This window comes from Protopterus annectens, chromosome 2.part2 (assembly GCF_019279795.1).
Source record: "Protopterus annectens isolate FY-2018-M chromosome 2.part2, PAN1.0, whole genome shotgun sequence".
In the NCBI taxonomy this organism is placed as follows: Eukaryota; Metazoa; Chordata; order Ceratodontiformes; family Protopteridae; genus Protopterus; species Protopterus annectens.
The window spans coordinates 696,372,527-696,385,822 of record NC_056730.1 but is presented as its reverse complement, the minus strand read 5'-3'; the positions used below and the strand labels follow the sequence as shown (position 1 = coordinate 696,385,822).

Here is a 13,296-nt window from a genome sequence, read left to right as displayed (position 1 = left end):
AAGACAATCATATTGCCAAAGTAGTTAGGAAATCCTTCTATGTGGCCCATCTAATTACTAAAGGGTTCGCATCTAGAAATAAAGACCCATCATAGAGTACAATGCCCCATTTGGGATGTACCTCACAAGACGCTTCCAACAGCTGGAAAGACAACAAAAGTACCTCGCCAAGAGGATTACTGGCCTGCTTAGCGACTGCATTTTAGCCTGTTACAGCTCTGCATTCTATTTAAACTGTTTTTGTGTTGATTAACTGTTTTGCACTTTTAAAAAGTTAGTTGTTGCTTAATTTTACCTGTAGGCTAACACACTCAAGTGCGCTAGCCACTTAAAAGCATTTATAGCATTTACTGTCTGTTTTCTGCAAAAAAGAAAAAAAAAAAAAAAAATCTTGTTTTCCCGCCTTACTGAACTAGAATAGTCCAGTCTTCAGAGTTTGCTGACCTCTGGGCTTTGTCTTGGTTCCTGTGCTATTCCATATCCTTATTTGGATAAAAGGAAGCGTCTTTGTTCACCAGTGGGAGTGGGGAAGCACTGAGCGGCTTGTTTGTCCCTAGAGGAGTGGTTCCAGCCAGAAACTTGTAGTCTATTGGCCATTTTGGGTCAATTCCTAGCTCTTTTCAGCCCCCTGTAATAAAGCCCGCTTTAGCGAGCTTTTTCACTTGTATTCAACTCAGCACAGCTCCTCGTGGTGTCCTGCAGAGTTCTACAAGCAGCAGAGAGCAAAAGAGTGACTTTTTCCTGATTTAAGTATTTTTTTCTGGCTTTTTGATTATTTACTGCTTAGCGACTGCTTTTTCGCCTGTTCATACAGCTCTGCATTCTATTTAAACTGTTTTTTGTGTTGATTAACTGTTTTGCACTTTTAAAAAAGTTATTTGTTGTTTAATCTTACCTGTAGGCTAACACACTCAAGTGCGCTAGCCGTTTAAAAGCATTTACTGTCTGTTTTTCCTCTGTTTTCTGCAAAAAAGAAAAAACAAACAAAAAAAAAAAAATCTTGTTTTCCCGCCTTACTGAACTAGAATAGTCCAGTCTTCAGAGTTTGCTGATCTCTGGGCTTTGGCTTTGTTCCTGTGCTATTCCATATCCTTATTTGGATAAAGGGAAGCTTCTTTGTTCATCAGTGGGAGTGGGGAACACTGAGCAGCCTATTTGTCCCTAGAGCAGTGGTTCCAGCCAGAAACTTGTAGTCTATTGGCCATTTTGGGTCAATTCCTAGCTCTTTTCAACCCCCTGCTATAAAGCCTGCTTTAGCGCGATTTAACGCGGAGTTGCCCATAGAGCACCATCGGGCAGCGCCGGTTAAACAAGGTTAAACTATTTCTGGCTCCGTAAAGTCTGCTTTTCAATTTTTCCCTTAGAACTTCTCTACTTGCAATCTAAACAGTCTATTCTCTATCTCAAAAGCTCAGCACTTGCTCCTAAAGCATTTTTATATAGGTAAAGTACTTGTATACTAAACAAAGTACTACATTAGCCTAGAATCCCCTTGAGTATCCATTTCCCTGTAGGTCCCTTCTGACTCAGTTACACAGCAAACTTTTTCACTTTTTCTAGCATGTCGAAGGGTCAGTTGCTAGCCTCCTCTCCTGTTCAGCTGGTAAATCTGGGCATCTTGAGGCAATGTTACAATTGCCTCATGTACACAGACAACCCACTCCTTCTCCCACAAAACACAAATACATGTGAGAGATGCAACTATATAGCCAAACTGGAGGCTGAGCTCTCTCAACTCAGGACTGGCAAGACCAGACAGGAGGAGAAGGAAACCACACACACCACAAACCCAGTTTCACATAGAACTATCACAACTGCAAAACAAACACATAAACACACAAAGACATACTCGGAGGCACTGATCAAAAATCTACCAAAACTACAGAGGCCTCCAAAGCAGACACCCAAGCAACTGCCACCTCAAGACATAAGACATGCAACACATAGTCCACAAAGTCAGTGTGCTAAACAGTCACAGCCCTTAAGGCCAAACTCAATGCCAGACACACTTGTTATAGGTGACTCCATAGTCAGACACACTGACGTCCCACTCACCAGACTGAACAAGGAAAAGATCACAGTAAGCTGCCTGCCAGGCGCTAGAATCCGCCACATAACACAAGCACTCAGGTCACTCCACAGCAAGTACAAGTATGACTCAGTCATTGTCCATGCCGGTGTGAACGACCTGAGACGTACCTTCCTGGACTACATGAAAAGAGACAGAGGAACTCTCAGATTATGTAGCCCAGGCCGGTATGACCCTGACCCTGAGCAGTATCCTACCCTCACCAAGAATGATGCCACAATACAGAGACAAAATGATCAGCTTTAATAATTGGCTTAATTATTGGTGTCATTCTAAGGGGATCCAATGTCTGTCTGCCTGGGATGACATGCTTGACAAGCCACGCTGCTTCAAGGGCGGCTTGCACGGTCACCCTGGGCTTCCGGATATTGGCAAAGGCTCTTGCCACCCCCATAGTGCCTTTTTTAGGCAAGGCTCAAATGATAAACCTACCGCCCTAGAAAACAAAAATGGAGAAAAACTAAGGGTAATACTGCTCAATGCCAGAAGTCTAAACATCAAGATGCACGCCCTCGAAGCCTTCCTCAGTATGGAGAACATCGATGTCTGTGCTGTGACTGAAACCTGGTTCAAGGCTCCTGAGAGCACCCCAGCACTATCAGGTTATACCTCATATCATGCGTTCCGGCCCCAAAATCTGGACCGAACCACAAAAGGAGGGGAAGTATCCATATTCATAAAGGATACCCACACCTCCAGGTTAGTGGCATCGCACGAAGCATCGGAGACCATCCAGGTGCAATTAACCATAGGTAAAACTGCCCTACAGTTTGTAACATGCTACAGACCACCTTCTCAAACTCAGGAAACCCACACAGCCTTCCTGAAGACACTGGAGAGTATGAATGTCTCTCCAAACACCATCATATTGGGTGACTTCAACTATCCAAACATAGACTGGGAACATTACTCAAGCCCCAACACCCTAGCCCAAAGGTTCCTTGAGTTCATAAACTGAAATGCTATGGAACAACTAGTCACCATTCCCACAAGAGGAGAAAATATACTAAACCTGATCATCACAAACATGGGGACAAAATGCTCCACACCGGAAGTATATCCCTCATTGGTGAGATCAGACCATAAATTAATCTCACTGGAGATCCACATCCCGCCCCACCCCAGCAAAAGACCACAGTGAAGAACTTCTCAAAAGCAAACTTCACACTTCTTAAGACTGGAGTGGTATCCTTCAAGGCCCCGAGCCAGTGGAAACCACAACCCACGCTGCTGAAACCCTTACAAATGCCTTCTACGAGCACCTCCAGGAATGTATGGATCAAGCAATCCCTAATAAAATCAAGACCCTTTCCACCAAAGGCAGGCGCCGGTCTGGTGGACTCCAGCCATAAACAAACTCTACAACAAGAGGAGAAAGCTACTACATGACAGAGCAAAATCCCTAAAAGGGAAGGTATCTCTGATCAATACTAGCAAAAACTACGATCACTCATAAAATCATCCAAGGCCAACTTTGAGAGAAAAATCGCTAATGACACAAAAGACAATCATAAAGCCTTCTTTAGCTATGTTAGAAACCTGGGTGGAAACTCCCAGATATGCTCAGAATTAGTCCAAAATGATAAAAAAATCACTGTACCCACAGACATTGCCAACATACTGGCAGACAGGTTCAGTGCAAATCCCCCCCCCCCAAAAGGAGAAATATCTATCCCACCAGAGTCTAGCCTCCCAAACATCTCAGATGCCCAGGTGAGAGCTGCTCTCTCTAAAGCAAAAAACACAGCATCAATGGGACCGGACAGTGTCCCCGGCTGTGTGCTACACAAACTCAATGAGGAACTAAACCCACACATAAGGCTGCTGTTTAATCTTAGCCTTACTACAGGATACGTGCACTCAAAGAATGGCGACGGCAACTGTGGTCCCACTCCACAAAGGCGGTGCTTCTACGGACCCTGGAAATTACCGCCCCATAAGCTTGACGAGCCTTGTCTGCAAAGCTATGGAGAGGATCATAATGGAACTCATAAATAAAGACATTGGGGACCTACAGACACTGGATCCTACCCAATTTGGCTTTGTCAAGGGCAGATCCTGCCTCTTGAACTTGGTCGACTTTTTCGAAACAGTCACTAAGGCCATTGATGAGGGTAAGAGTTCACACAGCCTACCTTGACCTAGCAAAAGCGTTCGACACAATACCCCACTCGGGCATCATAGAAAAGCTCACCAGCTTAGATGTAAACCCATATGTCACAAGATGGGTTGCAAACTGGCTCAAGGACAGAACAGCAAGATGGTATCACCATTTATTCAGAGGCACAAAAAAGGACAAAACATGTCCAAATCAAGAACTCATACTAGTTTCGGCACCAGCCTTCATCAGTGAGTGAAAAAAACATTCAAAAATACATGGTCAACGTCAGTTTAAATATGTGAATAAACCAATGACAGTGTGAACATTTGCATCAGGCTCTCAAACATACAATAAAATGTAGTAAATATAGTTTAAATGATGAGCTATAATATCAATAAACAAATAATTACATGTTATCATATGTAAAATTTAGTCTTGAATATATATATGAAATATATATATGAAAAATAAAAATAAAAATAAAAATGTTTCCAAATAGTGAAGTGATTTATAAATGGTCATTGAGACCTGGGACTCAAAATACCTTGCCATCCTGTTAATTTTATCAATGATTGTAAACATAAACTTGGCACTGGGATGTTGGCATTAGATGCTTTGTGGTTCGTATATGTATACGATGATGTTTTCTGATACGTAATGAATGTGAAGTTTTTTTTTGCCAACATAGAATGATTTTATTTTGTGGGCCAAATAGATAACCCAGCTAGTGGAACAATTGCCAAATATCCTGATATCATATACTTTGCTAGTATTAGAGTCAGAAATTGTTTAAGCTGGTTAACATAGACACAAGAAACGCAATGTCCACACCTGAAGTGCCTAATGTTTGCCACGCCTGAATGAAAATGAACATTGTTGATCTAGTATCCTCAAAAATCATTAGCTAATAAGATGTTCCAATTCTGGTTCACGGCTTGTCTGACTGTCTGATGATTTTTGCCCAATGTAGTGATTAGTCTCACCTTAGAATGGTTGATGTTATGAGTTTTGTCCCTATATTCCAACAGTGTCTTTCTATCTTGATTGTCTGAATATGTCCTAGCTAGATCTATGTCAGAAATGCTATAACCCCGGTCCAAAATCTGGGCATGAATTAATTCTCAATTCTAAGATATTGAGATTTGGGGATGTTCCGGATGGTGTGTGGGATGCATGCTATATGCATGTAACAGGGTATTAAACTGAGGGTATTTTGAAAGATTTTGGTGTTAAGTGTGTTATCAATATTACGATATACGTAACATCCAAAAAGTGATAACATCCCTATGAAATGTGATTGAAAATTCAATACCCCAGATGTTATTATTCAGATGTTCCAAAAATTCTGTAGATAGTGATTCGCACCGCCACACCATCCAACAATCATCTAAATATCTTCTCCATATGTCTATTTCGTGTAAGGGTTGTAAATCAGGCATTCTTCAAGGTAGGCCATGAAAAGATCTGCATAAATAGGGGCAAAGGATGCCCCCATGGTCTCCTTTGTAGTTGCCAATAGCAATCACCCTGGAAATAGAACACATTTTTGTTTAATACATGTTCTGTAAGACAGATAAGTAGAGTATTGAAACCCGGAGAATATAATTCTGACCTAATATTCCACAGCCTGAAGCCCTGCCCAATGTGGGATGCTAGTGTAGAGGAATTTAAGATTCAGAGTGCAGATTATCCAATGGGGTTCCAGTTGGCAGTCATCAATAGTGTCCTGAATTCTTGCTCTAACCAAGGACAACAGTGGTTTCAGAAATTGGGTTAGAAAAGCAGACAGGGGTTCTGTAAGAGAACCATGACCAGAAACTATAGGCCTACCTGGTGGATGTATTTATGTATTTTAGGTAGTAAATACAGGATTTGTTTGTTCCTTAACCTGTAGATGTTGAACCGTTTTGTTTGTGAGAATACCCTCCTCTAATGCAGTTTGTAAAAAGATATCTATCTCTTTTTTAAAAGTCATAGTTGGATCAATATCCATTTTCATGTAGCATTGTTTGTCAGATAGTTGTAACCCTCATTTATATAGAAGTCCATATTTAAGATCACCACTGCACCCCCCTTATCAGCTTGAACAATTGCTATATTGTGATTGTTCCTGAGTTCTGATAAAGCCACTCTTTCGGTGGAACTAATGTTGTCCCTACCAATGGCAACCTCAAAAAGGGGAAAGTGTAAATCCTTTAACACCGCTTGTTGAAATATTGCTACATTTTTATTCATTGGTGGCTGAAATGTTGATTTATGGAAGGTGAAGTCAGTAGATTTTTGAGCATTGGAACTATCCTGTTCTGAAAAAAACAGTTTAAGGTTGAGTCTACGACAAAAATCAATAACATCTAGTGCAGTTTGGTATTCATCACAAAAAAAGCTAGGAACAAAATTTAACCCTTTATTAAGTACTTGTTTTTGTTCTGATGTTAATACATGATCCGATAAATTCAACACATTTTGAAAACCTTGGGTATCTACTTGAGTAGTGCCTGAATTAGCCCTGTCATGGAATCTGTAGATATGTTTGTTTCTATGTTTCCTCCCCCCTCTGGATTTCCTACCATGTCTAAAGGGTAATGGGTGTTAGTTTTCTTTTTGAGTGGGGAATTGACAGTGTTGACATATTCACCGTCGGTAGTAGATGACTCCTCCTGAGGTACTGGTTTGAAAGTGATCTCTGTTCTTTAATATAGATCTAGGCCTTTTCTAGACCTGCCCCTGTCCATGGTGGATATATTATCTTGAAACCTCACAGATCGTTGCACTTGAAATGGATGTCCCCTGTCATAGTCATTACTGTCCCTGTTAAATTTTTTTATTTTCCTCTCCCTGATAACTTTATCATAAGATGTTAGTTCCTTGGACAACTTGTCTATATGTTCAAAATATTTAGGACTTGATTCATATTTTTACATGTATTTGCCAAATTGACAAGTATCTATTGTTCTTTCATAATAAGAAGCCAAAATCTTCACAAAGACCATGGATCCTTCTTTAAGTGCCGCATCCCATTCTTCATTAAGCCTCTCTTCAGATCTGCTTACAAGTGGGTGCAATTTTATCCGTAGTCCCCTAGGTGCAATGTTTTTATATAGGTAGGCTTTAAATAAACGGAGATGCCAAATATTGGCTCTTAGTCCTTTCAAGCCTTTTTCCAAATCCCGAAAACAGAACTCACAATTATCTGTGGGATTTGTAACGGATTGAGTGGGGTTGCTGCTTGGGGCTTGGTTAATACCAAAAATAGCCAAATCTTCCCTATCAGCACACAACCCCTCCAATATTTTATCTAGATCCATGTTGAATTACAAATGACCAAGGAACAAACACAATTATGGTATTAAAAAGTTGTTATAGTACTATAAAGAAATGACAAGAACCATGGAAGGGATGGACAGGGGCAGGACCAAAAGCACCCAAACCAAGGTATCAACAAAACTGGGTTGTTTGACTATCCCTGAGATCAATTTCAAATCAGTATAACACTCAAAATATGTGCCTTGAGAAATCAGCCCAAATTGTATAACCTACTAGTATCCAACCATTGCCTTGTATGTCACAAAAATGACATAAATAGGATATGACAATAGCAAGATTTTTAACAAAACAAAACTAGGAGCCTAGATCAAATGTTGTCTTGTACATGTTAGTAAAATACAGCATATATATAGTGTTGGCCACTGACAACTATTATAAACATATATACTCTGTCCACCATATGTAGTTCACTATATATCAAAAAAACAAATTCAAACCCTTGTTCATCTTTAACTAGAACATAGCCTACAAACAGTGTAGTAGACAAAGTATCAATAGGGTTCAACTAGTATGCATCAAAAAGTGATACTACATGTATGAACAAAGCCTGCTTGGCTCATAATCTTTATACATACAATTAAAGTATGTTATAGTCAGAGGCCAACATAGAATGTTGAGCTAACATAGGGGTCCCCTTGATAGTGATCACAAAATAAACTGATTTTATATCTTGTTATATATCAAATCCAATAGCACAACACTATGTCCACTGTTCAAAACAAATTGTACATAATGTTAAACTCCCATCTATGTATAGGCCAAACCACAGTTGTTATGAACCTTCTTGTTAATCAACAATATTATTAATAAAAAAATGTTAAAGTGTGTTTGCAAAAAGATTATAGAACCACAAACACAATTATAAAATGTTAATCAACCAAGATTTGCTTGGTACCAAAACGGAGATGTTGTTAGGAACCACCAAATGATTTATAAGTTCCAGTTAAATATATCAGCAGCCCAAAATTACACTACATTGACCCTATACATAACCAGTTAACTCAAAATAATGTCGGACGTTCAGTCCGTGCACTAATAATGCCACAATTCGATGTAACACCCTCGTCAACTGAAAATGGATAGAACAATGTTGAAAAACAGTTTCCCTAAATGCTAATCATAGGTCATGATAAATAACAACCATCGCTTGATAAGATATAGTTTTAAAGCATTAGCGCAAGTACATAGTTTATATGAAATTATTAAAACAAACAAAACCTGTCCTTATAGTCCCAAACAAACAGTTAGATGAAATGTCATGTACGCCAAGCATTAACACATATACATAGTTTGTATCAAGTTATTAAAAAAACCAAACATGTACTTAGAGTCCCAAACAGACAATGAGATGAAATATCATTTGCACCGTGGATCCTTATTGAATGTTGAATTGTTGGCAAATCCCGATGTAAAGAAGATATAATAATTGAGGGACCAGTCTAAATGCAGCGTATCAAAATGGAGTCCAACCCTAACACGATAACAAAAATCTAGGACCAGAACTCGTGAGCATAACAAACACAAAGTTTTAGAAACCATACACTGCAATTCCGTTTCATCCAGTCCAAGTTTTCATGTATATTAGCGGATAAATGGCCAACAGTCAAAAATATATGAACAGGATCCAGTTAACAAATGGTGAGGCCTGAAATCGAGACCCAATGCTCCCTTGCACAGCTCCGTATATAACACAACACCCAAAGTTTAAGACAAAAATAAGATTCATCAACTCGTCTCAGTTGGTGAGTCAAATATGAATTACCCCCAAATCTGAACAGTACCTTTGAGCTGTTTAATGAACATGTTGTCTGTTTTCCATTCCGCATACAAGAGCCAGTAACTGCAAACTGTCCCAATTCGTTTATGCACAAAAATGAAAAATAAACAGTGGTTTCAAAAGAAGCCTAAACTCCTCGTTCCCAGTTTTACGTTGAACCAAAAAGTGTTGAAGCCTCAAGGCAGGAGTCCTCTCCTACCAACGGTGAAAACCTGACGCCAACAGCAAGGAAAACCGACTAAAGCAAAACACCAACCCTCGCACGTACGGCTGCACGGCCAACCAACCTTGTAGAAAACACCAAAAGCCAGCAAGATGGTATCACCATTTATTCAGAGGCACAAAAAAGGACAAAACATGTCCAAATCAAGAACTCATACTAGTTTCGGCACCAGCCTTCATCAGTGAGTGAAAAAAACATTCAAAAATACATGGTCAACGTCAGTTTAAATATGTGAATAAACCAATGACAGTGTGAACATTTGCATCAGGCTCTCAAATAGGATTTAAAGCAACATAACATTGCTCAAAAGGGAAAATGCATATAAATCCACATACAATAAAATGTGTGGACATTGCGTTTCTTGTGTCTATGTTAACCAGCTTAAACAATTTACGAGCTCTAATACTAGCAAAGTATATGATATCAGGATATTTGGCAATTGTTCCACTAGCTGGGTTATCTATTTGGCCACGTGCCAATGTAAATCATTCTATGTTGGCAAAACTTCACGATCATTACGTATCAGAATTGGGGAACATCGTAGTGATATACGGAACCACAAAGCATCTAATGCCCTTTATTTACATACAGTTCAACATCCCAGTGCCAAGTTTATGTTTACAATCATTGATAAAATTACAGGGAATAGGCAAAACCAAACAGGATGGCAAGGTATTTTGAGTCACAAGGAAAAATACTGGATTACACACTTAGGAGCTCTTTTTCCCCCAGGTCTCAATGACCATTTATAAATCACTTCACTATTTGGAAACATTTTTATTTTTATTTTTATTTTTATTTTTATTTTTATTTTTATTTTTTATATATATATTTCATATATATATTTTTTTCCTTTGCTATTCAAGACTAAATTTTACATATGATAACATGTAATTATTTGTTTATTGATATTATAGCTCATCATTTAAACTATATTTACTACATTTTATTGTATGTGGATTTATATGCATTTTCCCTTTTGAGCAATGTTATGTTGCTTTAAATCCTATTTGAGAGCCTGATGCAAATGTTCACACTGTCATTGGTTTATTCACATATTTAAACTGACGTTGACCATGTATTTTTGAATGTTTTTTTCACTCACTGATGAAGGCTGGTGCCGAAACTAGTATGAGTTCTTGATTTGGACATGTTTTGTCCTTTTTTGTGCCTCTGAATAAATGGTGATACCATCTTGCTGGCTTTTGGTGTTTTCTACAAGGTTGGTTGGAGGTTGGTGTTTTGCTCAAGGACAGAACACACAGGGTTAGAGTTGCTGGTGCCATGTCAGACTCTAAGCCGGTCACGAGCGGTGTCCCACAGGGCTCAGTCCTGGGCTCCCTCTTGTTCGGCATTTATTTTTCTGAAGTGCAGGCAAACATAGGGGGATTGTGGCTGACAAAATTTGCAGATGACTGCAAACTGAGCACCATAATTGACACTCCATCAGACACAGACATCCTCCAGAATGGTCTCATAGAAATGGATAACTGGTGCCAGAGCCATGGCCTTAAGCTAAATGCCAAAAAATGTATAGTCATACCCTTTGGGAAAAACAAGGTAACCCCTAATTACCACATAGGTGGTAACTTCTTCCGTGTTTAATGGATTATCAGGGACCTGGGGACCCAAGTTGACAGTAACCTCTCTTTTGACACTCACATTGCCAAAGTGGTTAGGAAGACCTTCTACATTGCCCACCTGATCATGAAGGGATTCACATCCAGATCAGGAGAGGTCATTGTACCCCTGTACTCTTCACTTATCAGACCAATGATTGAGTACAACGCCCCATTCGGAATGTACCTTACCCGACACCTGCAGCAGTTGGAAAGACCCCAAAAGTTCCTCACCAAAAGGATAAAGGGGCTCAAACATATGTCATACGATGCCCGACTGAAGAAACTCCAGCTCTATTCAGTCGCATACCATCTGCTCAGAGGTGATCTGTGCCTAACATACAAGGCCATGTCCAACCCGGAATTAATGGACATGCTCCACCTCAAAAAATCCAAATCCACCAGAGCTACGAGCAAGAGACTTAAACCTCAACACGGATATAAATAGGACGTGCTGGAGGGACAGATTCATCACCCAGAGACTCCCTACACTATGGAACAGAATTCCAGTCCATGTGAGGCAGAGCCCCTCACTGACTCTGTTCAAGAGAAATCTTGACGAGTGGATGGGAGATCGTAGGTTTACCCCGGGAATCATCTCTGTATCACTGCTGGACAGAGGCACAGCAAACTAATGGGTATAGTATTCTCATCCTAAGGGGTGGTGAAAGCCACACACACTTTGGCTAGGCTTATAAATGCCCTAGGGCAGATAGCCTAGTATGAACCTATGAACATATGAACCTCAAACAAACATATGTCCTATGCAGCCCAACTGAAAAAACTCCGGCTGAACACAGTGGCATATCACCTTACTCAGAGGCGATCTCTGCCTGACTTACAAAGCCATATCCAACTCAGAATTGATGGACATGCTCCACCTAAAGAAATCCAAGTCACTGCGAGCCACGTGCCCTAGTGAGCTAAACCTCGCCACAACAATAAATAGAACATGCTGGAGGGATAGATTCCTGTCGCAGAGACTCCCCATGCTTTGGAATAAAATTCCAAATTACATCAGGCAGAGACCTTCTCTAACACTCAAGAGAAACCTTGATGAGTGGATGGGTAACAGAAAATACACCCCTGGGATCACTTCATTGGCTCTGCTTGACAGAGGATCAGTTAATTTAATCAATGGGGCGGCGAAAGCCGACACACTCTGGCTAGGCTTATAAATGCCCTTGGGCAGATAGCCTAGTACCTACCTATGAACCTATAAGAGTAATAGTGAACTTGCACCTACCTATAAACCTATAAGAGTAATAGTGAACTTGCACCTACCTATGAACCTATAAGAGTAATAGTGAACTTGCCGAAGTGTTGACACTTGGGCAGAAACAAAATGCTAGTTTACCTTATTTCAGTTCAGTTTAATTTCTCCAAGCATTTTGGGTTTCTTACACCTTTTTGGGTTGGACTCCATTCCCCACATCAGGGTACAGAGTTCATGAAATGTAGTACTGTTTTAATCTTTGATATTAGTCAAGAATGCTCTTCCTGGCACATGCAGTGTTCCAGAATTGCCACCTCCTGCAGTTCATTTGAGGCTACATGTACTGGTAGTATATTTACATGTGATTGTAAATTCTTTTAGTCCTGTCACTCCGTCTACCGTCTACTATGGAATAATCCACATAGCTCTTTTTTTCTGCTTGCAAATTCTGGGATTTTATGATTTTGTGTCCCTCTGTAAGACGCTGTGTAGTCACTGGGTGTAGCAATTTCAGTGTTCACTGCTACTTTTGTCATTCTGTCTTCAACTACTATATGTAGTTTTCTATTTTTTGAACTTTTGGTAACCTGTGATACCATGTGATATAAACTTCGTCATTCTGTAATGCTTTGTGGTTCATGTTGCCAAATTCTTTTCAGCTACTTCTATAGTATAGTGTTTGCACAATCCCCAGTGCATCAGTCTTGACACATTATTGTGTCTTTCAGTGTATAAACCCTCTGCTATGAGTGTATCACATCCAGAAATGAGATGTGTAGCTCCTTCCAGTTATGATTTACAGAACCTGCATTAGTGTATTTCTCCGTCTTGTTCTATAGACTTTAAACCAATGTGTATGCAGTCCATTTTCTTTGGCAGCCATTATTAGCCTTTCATCTTTTGGTTACAGTTCACCTTTTTTTTAGCCATTTCTATGCCATGTCTTG

General features: G+C 39.8%; 1 protein-coding gene across 1 annotated transcript in view; it reads left to right on the top strand.

Moving 5' to 3' along the window:
* DDRGK1 (DDRGK domain containing 1) overlaps positions 1 to 13,296 on the top strand; it is a 924,827-nt gene that overhangs the window by 53,094 nt on the left and 858,437 nt on the right. The window lies entirely within an intron of this gene.